The sequence below is a fragment of the Podarcis raffonei genome, chromosome 2, assembly GCF_027172205.1.
Source record: "Podarcis raffonei isolate rPodRaf1 chromosome 2, rPodRaf1.pri, whole genome shotgun sequence".
In the NCBI taxonomy this organism is placed as follows: domain Eukaryota; kingdom Metazoa; phylum Chordata; class Lepidosauria; order Squamata; family Lacertidae; genus Podarcis; species Podarcis raffonei.
The window spans coordinates 101,071,857-101,088,371 of NC_070603.1; the positions used below are offsets into that span (position 1 = coordinate 101,071,857).

A 16,515-nucleotide genomic window follows, 5' to 3' on the forward strand; every position below is an offset into this window, starting at 1 on the left:
GCTGAAGAGAACTAGAGAAAGCATGAGAGGTGTCTTAATGGCAATCAGTAGGGCTGGGCGATATGTCAATACAGTCATACCTCGGGTTGAAATAGCTTCGGGATAAGTATTTTCAGGTTGCAAGTTGCGGCGACCCGGAAGTAACGGAGCGCGTTACTTCTGGTTTTGCTGCATGCGCAGACGGTCAAAATGACGTCGCGCATGCGCGGAAGCAGCAAATCGTAACGCGGGGGCGCGGGTTGCGTTCGCTTCGGGATGCGAACAGGGCTCCGGAACGGATCCCGTTCGCATCCAGATGTACCACTGTAAATCGTCCAAAACCGGTCCATATTGTGATACCGGTCTCATAATTTTTGATCTGGCAATATATCATGAATCATGGTATGTGTGCTATGTAAAAATCACAATGTGAGGAAAACCATGAAGCCAGCCATTGACTCTGCATAGCTCCATCCTTATTTCAGACATCGTGATATATTGATGTATTACAATGTTGAAAACAAGGTGTCGCCCAGCCAGGGATGGATTTAGGTTTGATGAGGCCCTAAGCTACTCAAGGTAATAGGGCCCCTTATATGTCCAGCTGTCCTTTGTCAACAAAAAATTGTTGCTGTTTTTTGTGTTGAATATATACTATATGGACCATGCAAGCAGTCCATGCAGAATGTAGGCACCCTATATATAGAAATGAGCAAACCAGTGATATTTTAGGGAGCAGGCTAGCAGCCAGGGCCCATTACTTACATCATAAGTAAGTATACCTGAGGGAGTGTCTCCACCCCCATCGTTCAGCCCGGACACTGAGATCCAACGCTGAGGGCCTTCTGGCGGTTCCCTCATTGCGAGAAGTGAGGTTACAGGGAACCAGACAGAGGGCCTTCTCAGTAGTGGCGCCTACCCTGTGGAACACCCTCCCTTCAGATGTGGAGGAAATAAGCAGCTATCCTATCTTTAAAAGACATTTGAAGGCAGCCCTGTTTAGGGAAGTTTTTAATATTTAATGCTGTACTGTTTTTAACACTTGATTGGGAACCGCCCAGAGTGGCTGGGGAGACTCAGCCAGATGGGCGGGGTATAAATAAATTATTATTATTATTATTAGTAGAGCCTACACAACACAAAACACTTGCTGTATGTGGGTTTTATTTTGTTTTTTATCTTATATTTTGGAAATGTACATCCAGGTTTTTTCCCCCCCTTTAAATTTTTATTGGGGCCCCAATTAGCAACGCTCAACTAGAGGTGTAAGAAGGGCTGACTTCTCAAGAGAACGGTACCTCTGACAAAGCTTTTTTATTGTTTGTTCTTCCAAAGGTTGCTGCTGGACTATGCCCCTCTGGTTTCTCTCTTCCAGCTGTCTCTGCTCCCTTCTTGGAGATCAGATGCTGGAGACTCAGAACAGTTGGAAGGAACCATGGGATCTGGCACATTTGATCAGCAACCCTTGGGAGAGTGGATCAGCAGAGCATGGATTCCGCTGAATCAAAGGTAGTTGGAGGGACCCTGAGAAAAAAAAACTTGTTTGGGGATCCTCCTGTTAATCTCTCTCCATTCATTCACCGATCCAGTAGACCACACATCTGGGGAGGATAAGGAGGGCCATCTTCTAACTAGCCTCACATTGCTTGGCTTTCTTTAGCAACCCCAGGGAAGACTCCACCATTTTGTTCGTTACTTGATTGAAGATTCAGTAGGATAAGGTTCAGATCCATAGCACAGTGATAGTGCATCTGTTTTGCATGCAGATCTCCAGAGAGAATGCCTAAATCCATGGAGTGCAGGCAGTCCTGAGCTAGGACAGAGGTCTGACTTGGTACAAGGCAGCTTCCTATGTTCTTACGTTCCCTCTTCTCCAGAAGATGCCTGCATTGCCACTCATCATTTCCTATGATCATCGCCGTGTATCTTCTTGTGCTGGTGTCAACCGCCTTGAAGATGTATGGGAGGCAGTGTGCTCCTTTGCTTATACTCCCCTGCTCTGACCTTTCTATTTGGAGAGAGTGGCTTGCCATCAAAAGAGGAGTGGGGGGCTGGCGGGGGCTATTGTCAGCTTCATCATTGCAACTTGGCTCGCCCCGGTCCTTTTGTGCGGGCCGGCTCCATCAGTCACAGTTGCCAGCCAACCAGAGAGAAAAGAAATAATCTCGTGGAGTCTTTGAAGCTCAGCTGTATTCCAGAGGGATGCTTGGGTTAGCTTTTACAGCATTACTGGAGCAAACAGTTGCATAAACGCCACAACTTTTGCTGCAAGTGGCTCAAGGATAAATACGGCAAAACTTGCGGAGAGATCTGCAAGCCGCATTCTTAATAGCTAAGCTCTGTGAGACAGGGAAGAGCTTAGTGTAGCTTAACTGGAAATGAGGGTTTCTGAGTACCAGTATCCAGTAAATATTTCTTAAACACGATGATTATTTAGATGGTGTATAAGAACAGGGACCTCGCAAGGGAAATTAGTCTTTGTTTGGAACACCACCTACACTCAAGAAGTTATTTCTCTTTGCCTCTTCTTCCAAGGTGCTGCGAAACACCACGTCCTGGTGAATTTCCCATGACTCACACAAAATCACTGATCACATTCCCAATCCTCCCGACCGAACTCCCTCCCCCCCCCTTCCTTCCTCTCCTCTCATGCATGGCTTAACAGGCCATTTCCTGATTCCTTCCAACACGTGTCTCAGTGGAACACTTCATCCATCCCTCCTCCCCAATGTTGTCAGAGTCCCAGGTATGCCACACAGCAAGCCTGGGAGGGGGCTGGGCAATAGGGACATAGAGGGAATGGGCAGGAAACATCGCAGAACTTCTTATCTCCTGCTGTGTTGGGAGATCTAAAGGCATGTATATGTTCTCTGGCTTTCAACCCAGCAACCCTGGTTTGGGAGAAAGCTTATACGCAAGAGAGCTGGCCAAACATTGAAATGAATAGTTAAAGTCACTTGTGTGAGATCTCCATCTGTGTATCACAGTGATTGTGGAGCTTGAGATTGGGCTAAGGGGCCAAGGTCCAGAGAAACCAATAGTGTACATGCCAGATATAGGGAGCTTTTCTTTACCAGAGTCAGGCCGTTGGCTCAGTACTGTCTACAACACTGACTGGCCAACCAGCTCCCTGTTGTTTCATAGGGACTTAGCCTTAGACTAAATTGGACACATTGGCCTTGCAAGCTTAGCAGTAGCTCTCCAGGGTTTTAGACAGGCGTGCTTCCCAGCCTGGGGAGACCTGGTATTCAACCGAGGACGCCCTAACATTGAGCTACAGCCTCATCCTGAAAAGTGTGCTTTCCTAGCTTGTCCTCAGAATGCCAGAGATTGAATCTGAGGCCTTGTGGATGCTCTGCCACAACCACAACTCTTGCCACATTTTAAAAAATTGTGTGGTGTTCAGCTTCAGCAGGTCTTGCTGAAATGTTAAGCAGTTTTCCCTCCCCCAGTTCCATGCGCCTTCAACCTTGACCAAAGAGGATAGGCTATTTAAGCGGGATTGTGATGCAGAAGGGTCAAGACAGCAGCACCAGTGTGCAGGGTTTTGTGTTGCTTAGCGCTCCTCTAATCAGAGGCAACTTCGAGTGCTTTCTCTGCTGACGTGTGCCAGCATCCCTGTTGAGTTGGCCTTTCAGATCCCAGCTTCAAATAACATTTGATCTAAACATTTCCAGTTATTGTGGGGAGGGGATGTGGGCAGGGAAGCGAAGGAAGAAGGAGGGACTGGGAACTTAAAAATAATCTTTAATAAAGAAAGGAAGCACTGCTGAACTTGGGAGCCTCGTCTTTCCTGTGAGCCACGGAGGAGGGTGGGCTTGAGAACGAGACGGAGAGGAGGAAAAAAAAGAGATTGGCTCGATAGTTCGGATGCTCGCTTGACTTGTGGGAGAGGAGGAGGTGGAGAATAGTTTCAAGGGCAGGAGGTGTGACCCTTTGGAGCGGAAAAGGTCATAAAATGCTACCGAGTCATGCTGTTGTAAAATGCCGGATGCTCGTTTCGTAACACTCTCATCGTTCCTGGTTAAGAGTTCTGCACGTATTTTCTTACAATGTGTCCCAAGTATTCTGTGCTGGGAAAGCGACATCACTCATCTGTTCTGCATGCAGAGGATCCCTGGCACTTCCAGGTAGGGCTGTGGAGGAACCCTGCCTCATATCCGGGTGAGCCACTGCCAGTCAGCATAGACTAGATGGCCTGATGGCCTGAGGCAGCATCCACTGTTCCTAGATTTTTATACTACTGGTGGTTCCCCCCCCCTCCAAATATACCTAGAGGAAATACATTATGGCCTGGTGCACCCTTGCCTTTCTAGTTCCTGGTGGATGATACCTGTTGTCATCATGGTCCAACTGTTTTCCAGAATGGCAGGATGCCCTAAAATCAAGCATAAAAGGTAAAGGTAAAGGTACCCCTGCCCATACGGGCCAGTCTTGACAGACTCTAGGGTTGTGCGCCCATCTCACTCTATAGGCCGGGGGCCAGCGCTGTCCGAAGACACTTCCGGGTCACATGGCCAGCGTGACAAGCTGCATCTGGCGAGCCAGCGCAGCACACGGAACGCCGTTTACCTTCCCGCTAGTAAGCGGTCCCTATTTATCTACTTGCACCCGGGGGTGCTTTCGAACTGCTAGGTTGGCAGGCGCTGGGACCGAGCAGCGGGAGCGCACCCCGCCGCGGGGATTCGAACCGCCGACCTTTCGATCGGCAAGCCCTAGGTGCTGAGGCTTTTACCCACAGCGCCACCCGCGTCCCAAAAATGTCAAGCATATACTGTCCAAATTTGGACCACAAAATCTGAGTTTGATAAGCCAAGATGTGTAGTAGCTTCACCTACAGCTTCTTTACAGCTCCCTTTCCACATACAAGCCGCAGTTAACTATAGTTTCCTGTTACATCTGAACCAGGTCATTGGCTTCCAAACAAGGTAAGATGTTGTCGTATGAAATTGGTTTTCTGATCCTTGATAGTTGTATCCAGGTGGCATTCCTTCACTGGCAGAAAGCTTTTGCCACCAGTAGAGGATTCCATCACCGGAACGGAAAGGGAGGTGATGTTTGGCAATAGCCCCTTTACACTTTGCAGCCCCCTGCAACCCCTACCGCACTTCTTTGGTGGCTCCCCCAAACCTCTGGAGCAGATTTTGGGGAGTTCAAAGGGAAAGGGGATTCTTGGCTCCTCCCCATTCCACTGACGGAAGCCAAAGAGCCTTACCAGTTGCTGGAAACCACAGGAAGGGAGAGTGCTCTTGTGTCTGAATCATGCTTGCTGTTTTCCCCCAGGCAACTGTTCATCCACTGTGAGAACAGGATAGTGGACCAGATGCTCTTCTTAACGATCTTCTGTTCTTCTCTTACATGCCCAAAGTTGATAGGCATTGCAATTCAAATGGTGTGTGTGAGCTGTGTCTTGTGATTGATTATGCAGGGTGGGGCTTACCCCCCCTCTCTCTCACACACACCAATATTTTATTCAAGTTGGCAGCCCCGAGTATATACATTTGTATTCTGCTGCATAACATAAAGTTTTCTAGGCTGCTTACAATAAATAATTAAAACAACAACAATGAACAGCAGCAAGTCCACAACTTATGGACATTTAACTTGTGTGCCTTCAGCTTTATGCGCTTGGCAAAGAATAAAAGTAACGATAAGAACGGAGGGAAGGGTTCCAGGAAAAATTGCTTGGGCAATCCCAACCACTATTGAACCCGATGGGTTTTGACTATGCACGATTTTGGCTTTAGGTGCAAACCCCAGAATGTAACCCTCACGTAAGTTGCGGCTTACTGTACAAAGTGAAAAAGATCAAACAATTAGAAAAGGGGGGAAATCCCACATAAATAACAACAATACAGAACTTGCCACACACCCAAAATTAAAAACAGATTTGCTATGTTTATGATATAGCAACACTGAAGAGTTAGAATCCAGAATAAAACCCAGGCAAAGTTGAAATGAATGTACTGGAACTAAGCAGCAAAGGCTAGGGAACATAAATGTCACCTCAATAGTCACTGAACGTTAATAATGATAGAGTTTGGCTAAGCTAAGAAAGGGTCATATCCGCACAATAAGTGCTCCATCACAGACAAGTTCCTCCCTGTTGCTGCCACCAACCAAACTTCCAAAGGTTGTGGCACAACCAAGAAGGCCTCATAAAAGGCAATTAGAGAAAAAAGAGCTCCTTCAGGGTTGTTGTTTTTTAAAAAAGAACAGAGGCCCACATTACCTAAATTATTTAAAAGGACTGAGTGAGCAAATAGCTCTTCACTTGATGCCAGTAGGGTCACAAATATGGCTCCAGGAGAGCCTTCCCAGGAAGGCTATTTTATAACTGAGGCGCCGCCACTGAAAAGTCCCTGTCCCTGGTGGTTACCTGCCTTGCTTCAGCCATAGAGGGCATCCAAAGAGGATTTTAAGGTTCCGATAGTCCAAGGGCCTGTCTGTAGAGAGGTTTGGGGGATATAAGCTGGACTAGTGGGTGCCTAGGTGGCGCAGGATCAGTACGCTACAAGCAGTATTTAAATTTGTTATGGAAGCGCTGAGGAGAGAACCCATGAGCCACTGAGTACAGTTACACCTCCTCTTACTTCTGAGGTAACTTTAGTGGTAGGTATTCCCCTTTCTCTAAAAGGGACGCGGGTGGCGCTGTGGGTAAAAGCCTCAGCGCCTAGGGCTTGCCGATCGAAAGGTCGGCGGTTCAAATCCCCGCGGTGGGGTGCGCTCCCGTTGCTCGGTCCCAGTGCCTGCCAACCTAGCAGTTCGAAAGCACCCCCGGGTGCAAGTAAGATAAATAGGGACCGCTTACTGGCGGGAAGGTAAACGGCGTTTCTGTGTGCTGCGCTGGCTTGCCAGATGCAGCTTTGTCACGCTGGCCACGTGACCTGGAAGTGTCTCCGGACAGCGCTGGCCCCCGGCCTCTTAAGTGAGATGGGCGCACAACCCCAGAGTCTGTCAAGACTGGCCCGTACGGGCAGGGGTGCCTTTACCTTTACTATTCCCCTTTCTCAGGGGTTTATCTAGTACAGGCATAGGCAAACTTGGCCCTCCAGATGTTTTGGGACTGCAATTCCCATCATCCCTGACTACTAGTCCTGTTAGCTAGGGATCATGGGAGTTGTGGTCCAGCCGAGTTTGCCTATGCCTGCACTAGTACAAGAGGAGGGTCATAGGTCAGTAGAGTGTATGTATGATTCTCCATGTTGAAGCCCCAGATATCTGTAGTCAGTAATACTGGGCTTGCATGTGAGATACAAGACACAGAAAGTCCTGCTCAGCTCCTGATTACAAAACCTATGGCTGGTGTTCAGAAACTTGTAGATTGCGAATGAGTCAGCCAGTGTCAAGGGGGGGGGGAGTGTCAGGGAAAACCAGCCTTAGGAACCATTCTGTGCCGTCCTTGCTTACCAAACGAAGTGCGGAATACCTATGGAATACTTTCATATGTGATTGTTGTCACGTTTGCAAGTAGCTTGCAATCTCAGGCTGCTTCTGTGTCTTGATCGATTGATTTTATTTTATTTTATTTTCCAATTCTGCATGCTCTCTTCCTTTTTTTTTATTGCATTCAGAGGCTGTATTTTTAATTAGCTGTTTCTGGTATTTCCTTCTCAATGTCATGAATGGTTTTAAACTCTTGTTTTCTTATCAGTTGACCTTTCCTTGGGCTTACTCGGTTTCCTTCCTGGCCTCACCTTAACGATTCCCACCCCCCCAAAAGAAATGTAATCCAAGTTGCCCTCATCGTGCGCCACACCACTTCCCCCTTGACCTTTGTTTGGGATTGCGGCGGGGTCTGCCTCTGGCTGCAGCAACTGATAAGGGTGGATTTCTCATATGTCAAAATGGGAAATGAAAGCAGTTGTCTGGGGCCAACTTTTCCTCCTTTTTTCCAAGTGGAATGTGAGGTGCCTTGCGCTTCTTGTGCCTTTTAAAGCAGCTGTGGTGAGGGCAGGGATTGCAACAGATTAGATCTGAGGTTAGTTTCAATCCTGATGTGTGATAGTTCCACAAAGGCTTGACCGCTCCAGCGACCTAACGCTGCTCGTTTCGTTTGCGGCTAGGAAAGGTGACCAGACACCTCGCCTCCTTGAGAAGAGGTAGAGGGGTTGTAATCAAGGAAGGAAAGGACTTCCGCCGATTCTCACCGTGGTGGCAAGAAGCTGAAATGGTTCTCAGCACAGTGCCAGCCTCTGGGAGAATATATAGGATCTGACGCCAAAGTCTTTCTTCCCCGAACTTCCGGAGGCGGCGCAAAACCGTGATGGCGGACCTCTTCGAGCTCTGAAGAGGGGCACCGCAGAAAAGGGTTGCTCGCGACGGCGCAGCGGCAACCCATCAAGATAAACCACGGGCAGAGTGAGTCCGTGGCCGTGGGACCCGGCGGGCACCTGGAGCGACCCCGAAATCACAAAAGGAACCCCGTAAGGGGCTCCGGAGTGAAGGAGGGGGAGCGGTGCTGTGGGTTCATCGCTCTTTCTGCGGAGGCGAAGCCGCGCGGCTGTCACGGATGAGCGCTGACCTTTCTTCCAAGAAACATCGGGCTGAAACATCAAACCCGTGAGTAAGGACCTAAGATTCTACAAATCAAATCGGAAAATTTGGCTAAAAACGGGAGACGAGAAAGAGGAAGTCCGTCTTCCGACACTGCTTTCAAGATCAAAGCAGACGGTCTAAAGAGCGGAAAGCGCTGTGAACAGGGAAGCTTTGAAGCTTTAAATCGGGACTTTCGTGCACATTTGAATTTTACTTTTAAAGAATAAATACAGCATAAAATTGACCTGGAGCGGACACCCCAAGGGCAAGGGAAGACTCTAACCCCAAATTCCTGGGTGGCCGGGTAAAGTTGTTTAAACTGCGGAACTGTTGCAAGCTTCCAGATACTTTTGTAACTGGATAGTGTAATTTTGAGCTCACCTAGCTGAAGTGGATACAATTGCAGGCACCTTGCTGGAACTTTGTTATATGTTTAAAAGGGCTCTGCAGGACCTTTCTTTTAGCGTGCTGGAACTAATTTGCTTTTAAAATTGTTTTTAAAGTTGGAACAAAGAGACTTTAATTGCGGAAAGTTACCTTCTTCTTACTAAAACTTTGGTGGCACTCCCCCTAGAGGACATTGGGAATATAGAGGCCTGGGAAAGTTTCTCTGTTTACCTTCTCTCAATAGACTGTTTTTAATTCTGGACTTGCCTTTCCCATGGGATTACAATACTTGACCTTGAACGTTGACTGATGAGTGGCACAGGAAAGACAAGAGCAGCCAAAGCTAAGGAAGCTAAGGAGAAAGAGAAAGCAAAAAAGCAAGCACAGCTTTTGCAAACAACTTTAACTCAGGGACGTAGATTATCAGTTCCAGCTGTGCTTGCGACACAAAAAGTAGAAACCGAAAAGCCTGAAAAATCTGAAGAGGAAGATATGGCAGCAGGAGGAGCTGAGGCAGTACTGAAACAAGTTTTGGAACAATTGTCAGCAATAAATCAAAAAATTGATAATCAATCAACAAAAATTGACCAAGCAACATCCTCGATCCAGAAATTGACAGATCAGGTTTCCCAACATACCCAAGCAATTGAAAAATTGCAAGGAGCAACAGAAGAGAATCGTAAACTGGCAGGGGAAGCCGTTCAAATTGCAACATCAGCTAAAAAAGAAGTCGAGGAAGTTAAAGCGGAAGTCAAGCCTCTTCATAAACAGATAGGGGACCAACAAACCTATCTCTCGTTGGTGGAATTGAAAAATCGCGAGACCAACCTCAGACTAAGGGCAGTCCCAGAAATTGAACAAGAAGATTTGAAAGGACTTTTGACAACAGAGTTTACAAAGTTCTGGGACTTAAAAGAAGAAATTGATTTCAAAATTGTATCGGCTTTTCGGTTGGGAAGATTAGTAAGAAAAGATAGATCCAGAGACTGCTTAATAGCTTTGAGATCAAGGGAGGAGAGAGATAAAATACTAGGCCTACACTTCAAAAACTCAATTGTGATACAAGAGAAAAGGGTGGAAATTTACCGAGATATTCCTAAACAGTTATTGGACTTGAGAGCCACCTACTCAGATTTGGCTAAGTTGCTGAGACTCAACACAATTCCTTACAGGTGGGAGTTCCCACAAGGGCTATCATTCACTTACAAACAGAAGAAGGTTAAAATAAGATCACCAGAGGACTTACAAAAGTTCCAGCACGATCACGGAGAAGACCTCCAAAAAGAAGCAGCAGCTAATTGGCCTATACCCAACCCAGGTGGAGCAATACCTGCACCTTCGGAACCAGAGGAGAAAGAAGATACACCGCTCTAGGTGTAGCAGAATAGTTCAGGATGTCTCTGCGGCTACTCAGTTGGAATATAAATGGCGGAAATTCCCCGGAGAAAAGAAGGAGGTTATTTCACATATTGAAGAAAGAACAATTGGACATTATTTGCCTACAAGAAACCCATGTGACCAGGCTCCACAGGAAGGTTTTGGTAAATAAAAGATTAGGCCAAGAATTTATTTCGTCTGACAAAGTAAAGAAAAGAGGAGTGGTGATCTATGCTAAGGAGAGCCTGATACCCAAATTTCTATTTAAGGATGAACAAGGAAGAATTTTGGCAATTGAAATTCAAACCCAAGGAGAAAAAATATTGATATTAGGAATTTATGCCCCAAATGACGGGAAATCAGAATTTTTCAAGAAGCTGCATGAGACGTTGCTGGACTATCTGGATTATGCTAACATCATAATGATGGGAGATATGAATGGAGTGGTGTCTACACATATGGATAAGTCTTATAACCAAAACTTAACATCAGACGGCAGACTGCCCAAAACTTTTTTCGAACTGACTGACAATCTGGATTTGATCGACATATGGAGGACAAAGAACCCCCTAGGTAAAGAAGGAACTTTTTTCTCTGAGGCCCACCTGTCTTGGTCAAGGATCGACCAAATCTGGACCTCCAGGGGGCTGGCACCCAAGACTAAAAAGGTGGAAATCTGCCCAAAAACATGCTCCGACCACAACGCCTTGAAAATAGAACTTAGATTAACTCAATCCGGTTCCTTCAGATGGAGAATGAATGACACACTACTAAGAGATCAAGAGATTGTGAAAAAGGCCCAAAAAACATTAAAGGACTATTTTGAGATAAATCTGAACACTACAGTTGAAAAAAGAACGATCTGGGACGCAAGCAAAGCTTTTATGAGAGGGTTTCTGATACAACAGAATTCAATCAAGAAAAAACTCTGGAACGGAAAGAAGGACAAAATATTGGAGAAAATACACCAAGGAGAAAAAAAACTGAGAACCAAACCAAAGTCCAAGGAGGTGCTGAGAGAAATTAAATTCCACCAAGCAGAATACTCAAAATTGATTAATCAGGAGATTGAATGGAAAATAAAACAGATGAAGCAAAGATCTTTTGAATCAGCAAATAAATGTGGAAAGCTGCTAGCTTGGCAGCTGAAAAAAAGACAAAAGCTAAACACGATAACAAATCTAGAGATTGATGGAAGGATCGTACAGAAACCAGAAGAAATTAGGAGGTGCTTCCACAGATACTTCAAAGAACTGTATGCACAGGGGCCCCAGAAAGAATCAGAGATAGATCAATTTTTAAAGATAAATGGACTATCAAAAATAACTCAAGATAAAAGATCAATCTTGAACTCTACAATAACCTCACAGGAAATTGAAGGTGCCATTCAGAATATGCAACTAGGCAAATCTCCAGGTCCGGATGGACTTACCTCCAAATATTACAAGGTTCTGAAGGACTATTTGATACAACCTTTGTTGGAGGTATGTAACCAGATTATGGATGGGAAGAGGGCACCAGAAACGTGGAAAGAAGCCTTCATCACATTGATACCTAAGTCAGAATCTGAAAAGACTCAGCTTAAAAACTACCGTCCCATCTCACTCCTAAATGTGGATTACAAAATATTTGCAGACATTTTGGCAAATAGACTTAAAAAAGTCTTAAATGAAGTAATTCATAAAGACCAAGCTGGCTTTCTCCCTGGTAGACATTTATATGAGAACACTAGAAACATCATTGACATTTTAGAACTTTTGCAGACTAACAGGAACACAAGGGCGGTGTTAATTTTTATTGATGCGGAGAAAGCATTTGACAACATATCTTGGATGTTTATGAAGAAGAACTTGGAAGGGATGGGAGTGGGACGGGGGTTTGAGAATGGATTACATGCAATCTATTCAGAACAAAAAGCTAAATTAATAGTGAACAATGTGGTGACGGAGGAATTTAAAATTGAAAAAGGGACACGACAAGGGTGCCCTCTATCCCCTCTGTTATTTATTTCAGTCCTGGAGGTGCTATTGAATATGATCAGAGAGGACCGGTTGGTACAAGGGATAGAGGTCGGAGTGAAACAATATAAACTGAAAGCTTTTGCAGATGACCTAGTTTTGACACTGCAGGAGCCAGAATCCAGTACAAAAAGAGTTCTCGAACTTATATCTGAATTTGGTCGGGTGGCGGGATTTAGGTTGAATAAACAAAAAACTAAGGTTCTGACCAAAAATTTAACAATTACAGAAACAGAGGGGTTTCAGAGAGAAACAGAACTGAATGTGGTTAAAAAAGTGAAATACCTTGGGATCTATTTGTCCTCCAAGAATTTGAATTTATTTAAGGATAATTATGAGAAATGTTGGTTGGAAGTTAAAAAGGATTTAGAAATTTGGTCAAGATTGAAACTTTCCTTGTTGGGAAGAATTGCAGCTATAAAAATGAATGTGTTGCCGAAAATGTTATTTTTGTTTCAAACCTTACAGATCGTGGACAGAGTGGATTGCTTTGGAAAATGGCAGAAGGATATATCTAGATTTATCTGGCAGGGCAAAAAGCCCCGAATAAAGTTTAAAATATTAACAGATTCGAAAGAAAGAGGGGGGTTTGCCCTGCCGGACTTGAGGTTGTATTATGAAGCTGCAGCCTTCTGCTGGCTGAAAGATTGGTTTTTGTTGGAAAACACCGATGTCCTAGATCTGGAAGGTTTTAATAATGCTTTTGGATGGCACGCATACCTATGGTACGACAAGGTTAAAGCACATAAATTGTTTAAAAGCCACATTGTCAGAAAAGCAATTTTTGCAGTCTGGATGAAATATAAAGACTTACTAGAGAGTAAAACTCCGAGGTGGCTATCACCAGTGGAGGCCAAGGCCCGAAAAAGACCCAATATGGAGGCCTATTGGCCGAAATATTGGGAATTGACTGAAAAAATTGGAGACAATTGGAAGTTGCAGAGCCAGGACAAACTAAAAAATAAGGTGCGAGATTGGCTACATTATGCTCAAATTCAAGAGGTTTTCAAAATGGACAAAAAAGTTGGTTTCCAGGTGGAAAAGTCGAAACTAGAGACAGAATTGTTAGAACCAAAGACAAAGCTGTTATCTAGAATGTATAACTTGCTGCTTATGTGGAATTTACAGGATGAGACAGTTAAATCTGCTATGATTAAATGGGCACAGGATGCTGGACACAACATTATGTTTGAAGACTGGGAAAGGTTATGGAACACCGGAATGAAATTCACGGCCAGTACGGCCTTGAAGGAAAACATTATGAAAATGATATACCGGTGGTACATGACCCCAGTCAAGTTAGCTAAGATACATCACCTGTCTGACAATAAATGTTGGAAGTGTAAGGAAGCAGAGGGGACTTTCTTTCACCTCTGGTGGACATGCCCAAAGGTTAAGGCTTTCTGGGAAATGATTTACAATGAGTTGAAAAAGGTATTTAGGTATACCTTTCCCAAGAAACCAGAGGCCTTCCTGTTGGGCATGGTAGACCAGAAAGTGTTAAAGAAGGACAGAACTTTGTTTATGTATGCTAGTACAGCAGCAAGAATACTTATCGCAAAGAACTGGAAGACACAAGATTTACCCACGCTGGAGGAATGGCAGATGCAGTTGATGGACTACATGGAGATAGCTGAACTGACCGGCAGAATCCGAGATTTGGATGTAGAAACAATTGAGGTGGACTGGAAAAAGTTTAAAGACTACTTGCAAAAGTATTACAAACTGTATGAATCTTAAGACGGTGCATGATTTGGAAATGATACGCTTTAGCAATTATGATTAAGTAAATAGTAAACTAAGTGATAAAAGAGAAAAGGAGATAATATGAAATTGAACATGTTACGTTTATTTTAAAGGTATAAAAATTGTGACATAATACATTGAATATAGATACATAACATGTAAAAGTTACAATAAGGTATGACATAAGGTAACAAATTGCTGACATTGTTAATATAAAGAACGCAGAATCGGAAGGGGTGGGGAAGTCCAAGTTGGGATTTTTGTTAAAAAAAAAAAAAAATGGTTTCTTGTAAACTCCTTATTTGTTTGTAATGTATAAAATTTGGAAAGAAACGTAATAAAAAATATTATAAAAAAAAAAAAAAAACAAAGTCTTTCTTCCCCTCTCAGCAGTGGCTGATAAGGTGAAAAGTAAGGGCTTAGTCTGAGATCCTTTTTCTCTTCTGCACTTCCATGAACCCTCTTCACTGAGGCTTAACTGCATGGAGAAATCAGCTGGCAGATTTCAGGATATGTGTGTGTGTCAGATGTGGTTTGCAATTCAAATGACATTTGATTGAAAGAAGCAAGAATCGGGGGAGGTGGAGCAGTAAAGATGTAATTCCACTTAGGGTTCCACCTAAGTGATATTTTGTTAAGTCACCTCTCTCTTTTTCATAATTTTTTTATTTGATTTTAAATAATGTAAACAAATTACAAACAACAATTCTGAGTTCAAATATGGTACCTCGGGTTACATACGCTTCAGGTTACATACGCTTCAGGTTACATACACTTCAGGTTACAGGCTCCGCCAACCCAGAAATAGTACCTCGGGTTAAGAACTTTGCTTCAGCATGAGAACAGAAATCGTGCTCCGGCGGCGCGGCAGCAGCAGCAGCAGGAGGCCCCATTAGCTAAAGTGGTGCTTCAGGTTAAGAACAGTTTCAGGTTAAGGTACCACTGTACACTGATTCTCCTGACTTCCCCCCATCCCTTCCCTGGGTCCTAATGATAATGTTTACAACTGCATATCAATATTAATCCAATTTTTTATCCTTCTAACTAATCCATACTTCCTGTTGCTTTACAAGTGTGGTTAAAATCCTGCCGATGTTTTAACTTCCTTGCAGTGGTCTCGTAAGTAAATCGTAAACTTTTCCCATTCTTTTTTAATTTTTTTGTCTTCTTGATTTCTGAGCATCCCAGTTAATTTTGCCATTTCGGCATAGCCTATCAACTTGGTTTGCCATTCTTCTCTAGTCGGGGTTGATTCTTCCTTCCATCTCTGGGCTAGTAGCATCTGTGTGGCTGTTGTCGCGTCCATGAATTTTCTGGTCCTTTGGTATCTCGATACCAAAAAGGCTTCTGGGTTTTTTTTTAGCAAAAGTTATTTTAAACATTTTTTTCAATTCATTATATATCATCTCCCAGAAATTTTTAATTACTCTACACGTCCACTGTTTAGTCACCTCTCTCTTTCCTCCCCCAATATAAACTTGGATGCCGTGGGGCAGGAAAAGTAGGCTGTATTCAGAGACTCCCCCTAATTCCTGGATCCAGCAAGAGTTACAATCTAATCAAGGCTTCAGATTCTTGGAATAGGCAGGCTAGCCTGCTGTTGAGGTGTAAGGGGAACCAAGGAAGGGGCTCTGTGGGCGACGGCAAATGGGTGGGGCCTCTCCCTCAACTCGCAGATATTCAGAAGGGCAAAAGCCAGAGTTTGGAGTGGAGAGTTTACAGTGGTGTGACCTAGAAGCAAAGCAGCAGAGATAGAGAGAGAGAGAGAGAGCCATGCCAGATTTCTGCTTGAATCCAAGGAGAAACAAAGTTTTGGGGTGTTCATGCTGTGAACCCCTCCATTGTGGGTTCAAGATCTGTATATAGTGGTACCTCGGGTTACATACGCTTCAGGTTACAGACTCCGCTAACCCAGAAATAGTACCTCGGGTTAAGAACTTTGCTTCAGGATGAGAACAGAAATCGTGCCGCGGCAACAGCAGGAGGCCCCATTAGCTAAAGTGGTGCTTCAGGTTAAGAACAGTTTCAGGTTAAGAATGGACCTCCGGAACGAATTAAGTACGTAACCAGAGGTACCACTGTATGTATAAATAAACCATATATCCTAAAGACACCGCAGTCTCCACTGTGCCTCGTTCAAAAGGAAACACGAACTCCAGGGTAAAGGCCTGGAACCCCTGGAATATCGCACTGCTCGGAGATTGGGGTGGCGTTCAACACAAACGCTGCCGCTTAGCATCTTTGAACGCATCCCCATAGAAAGGATTTAGTGTAAATGCCTGAAATAAAGAAATAACTGTGAGAGGCGTGCTTGAGTGGAATCCTTCGAAAAGGACGGGCGGGTGGCAGGGAGCGCTGGCATATTTCTTTCCAGCCTTGCCTTCGTGAAAAGCTATCAGTTTCAGAGTCCACTTTGAGAAAGCATCGACCTGAGTTGGCTGCCTTTGTTGGCTGTGTGCACTTGACTGGG

General features: G+C 44.5%; 1 protein-coding gene across 8 annotated transcripts in view; it reads left to right on the top strand.

Annotated features, from left to right (window-relative positions):
- The window catches only part of ADAMTS9 (ADAM metallopeptidase with thrombospondin type 1 motif 9), a 139,195-nt gene that overhangs the window by 10,111 nt on the left and 112,569 nt on the right, over positions 1–16,515 (top strand). The window contains exon 1 of one of the 8 annotated variants that reach the window (XM_053378301.1): positions 1,394–1,488. The exons of the other annotated variants lie outside the window; for them this stretch is intronic. The gene's annotated coding sequence lies outside the window, so the exon portion shown is untranslated. Of the gene's footprint in view, positions 1–1,393; positions 1,489–16,515 lie in introns of those variants that run through there. 8 annotated transcript variants of the gene reach the window in all.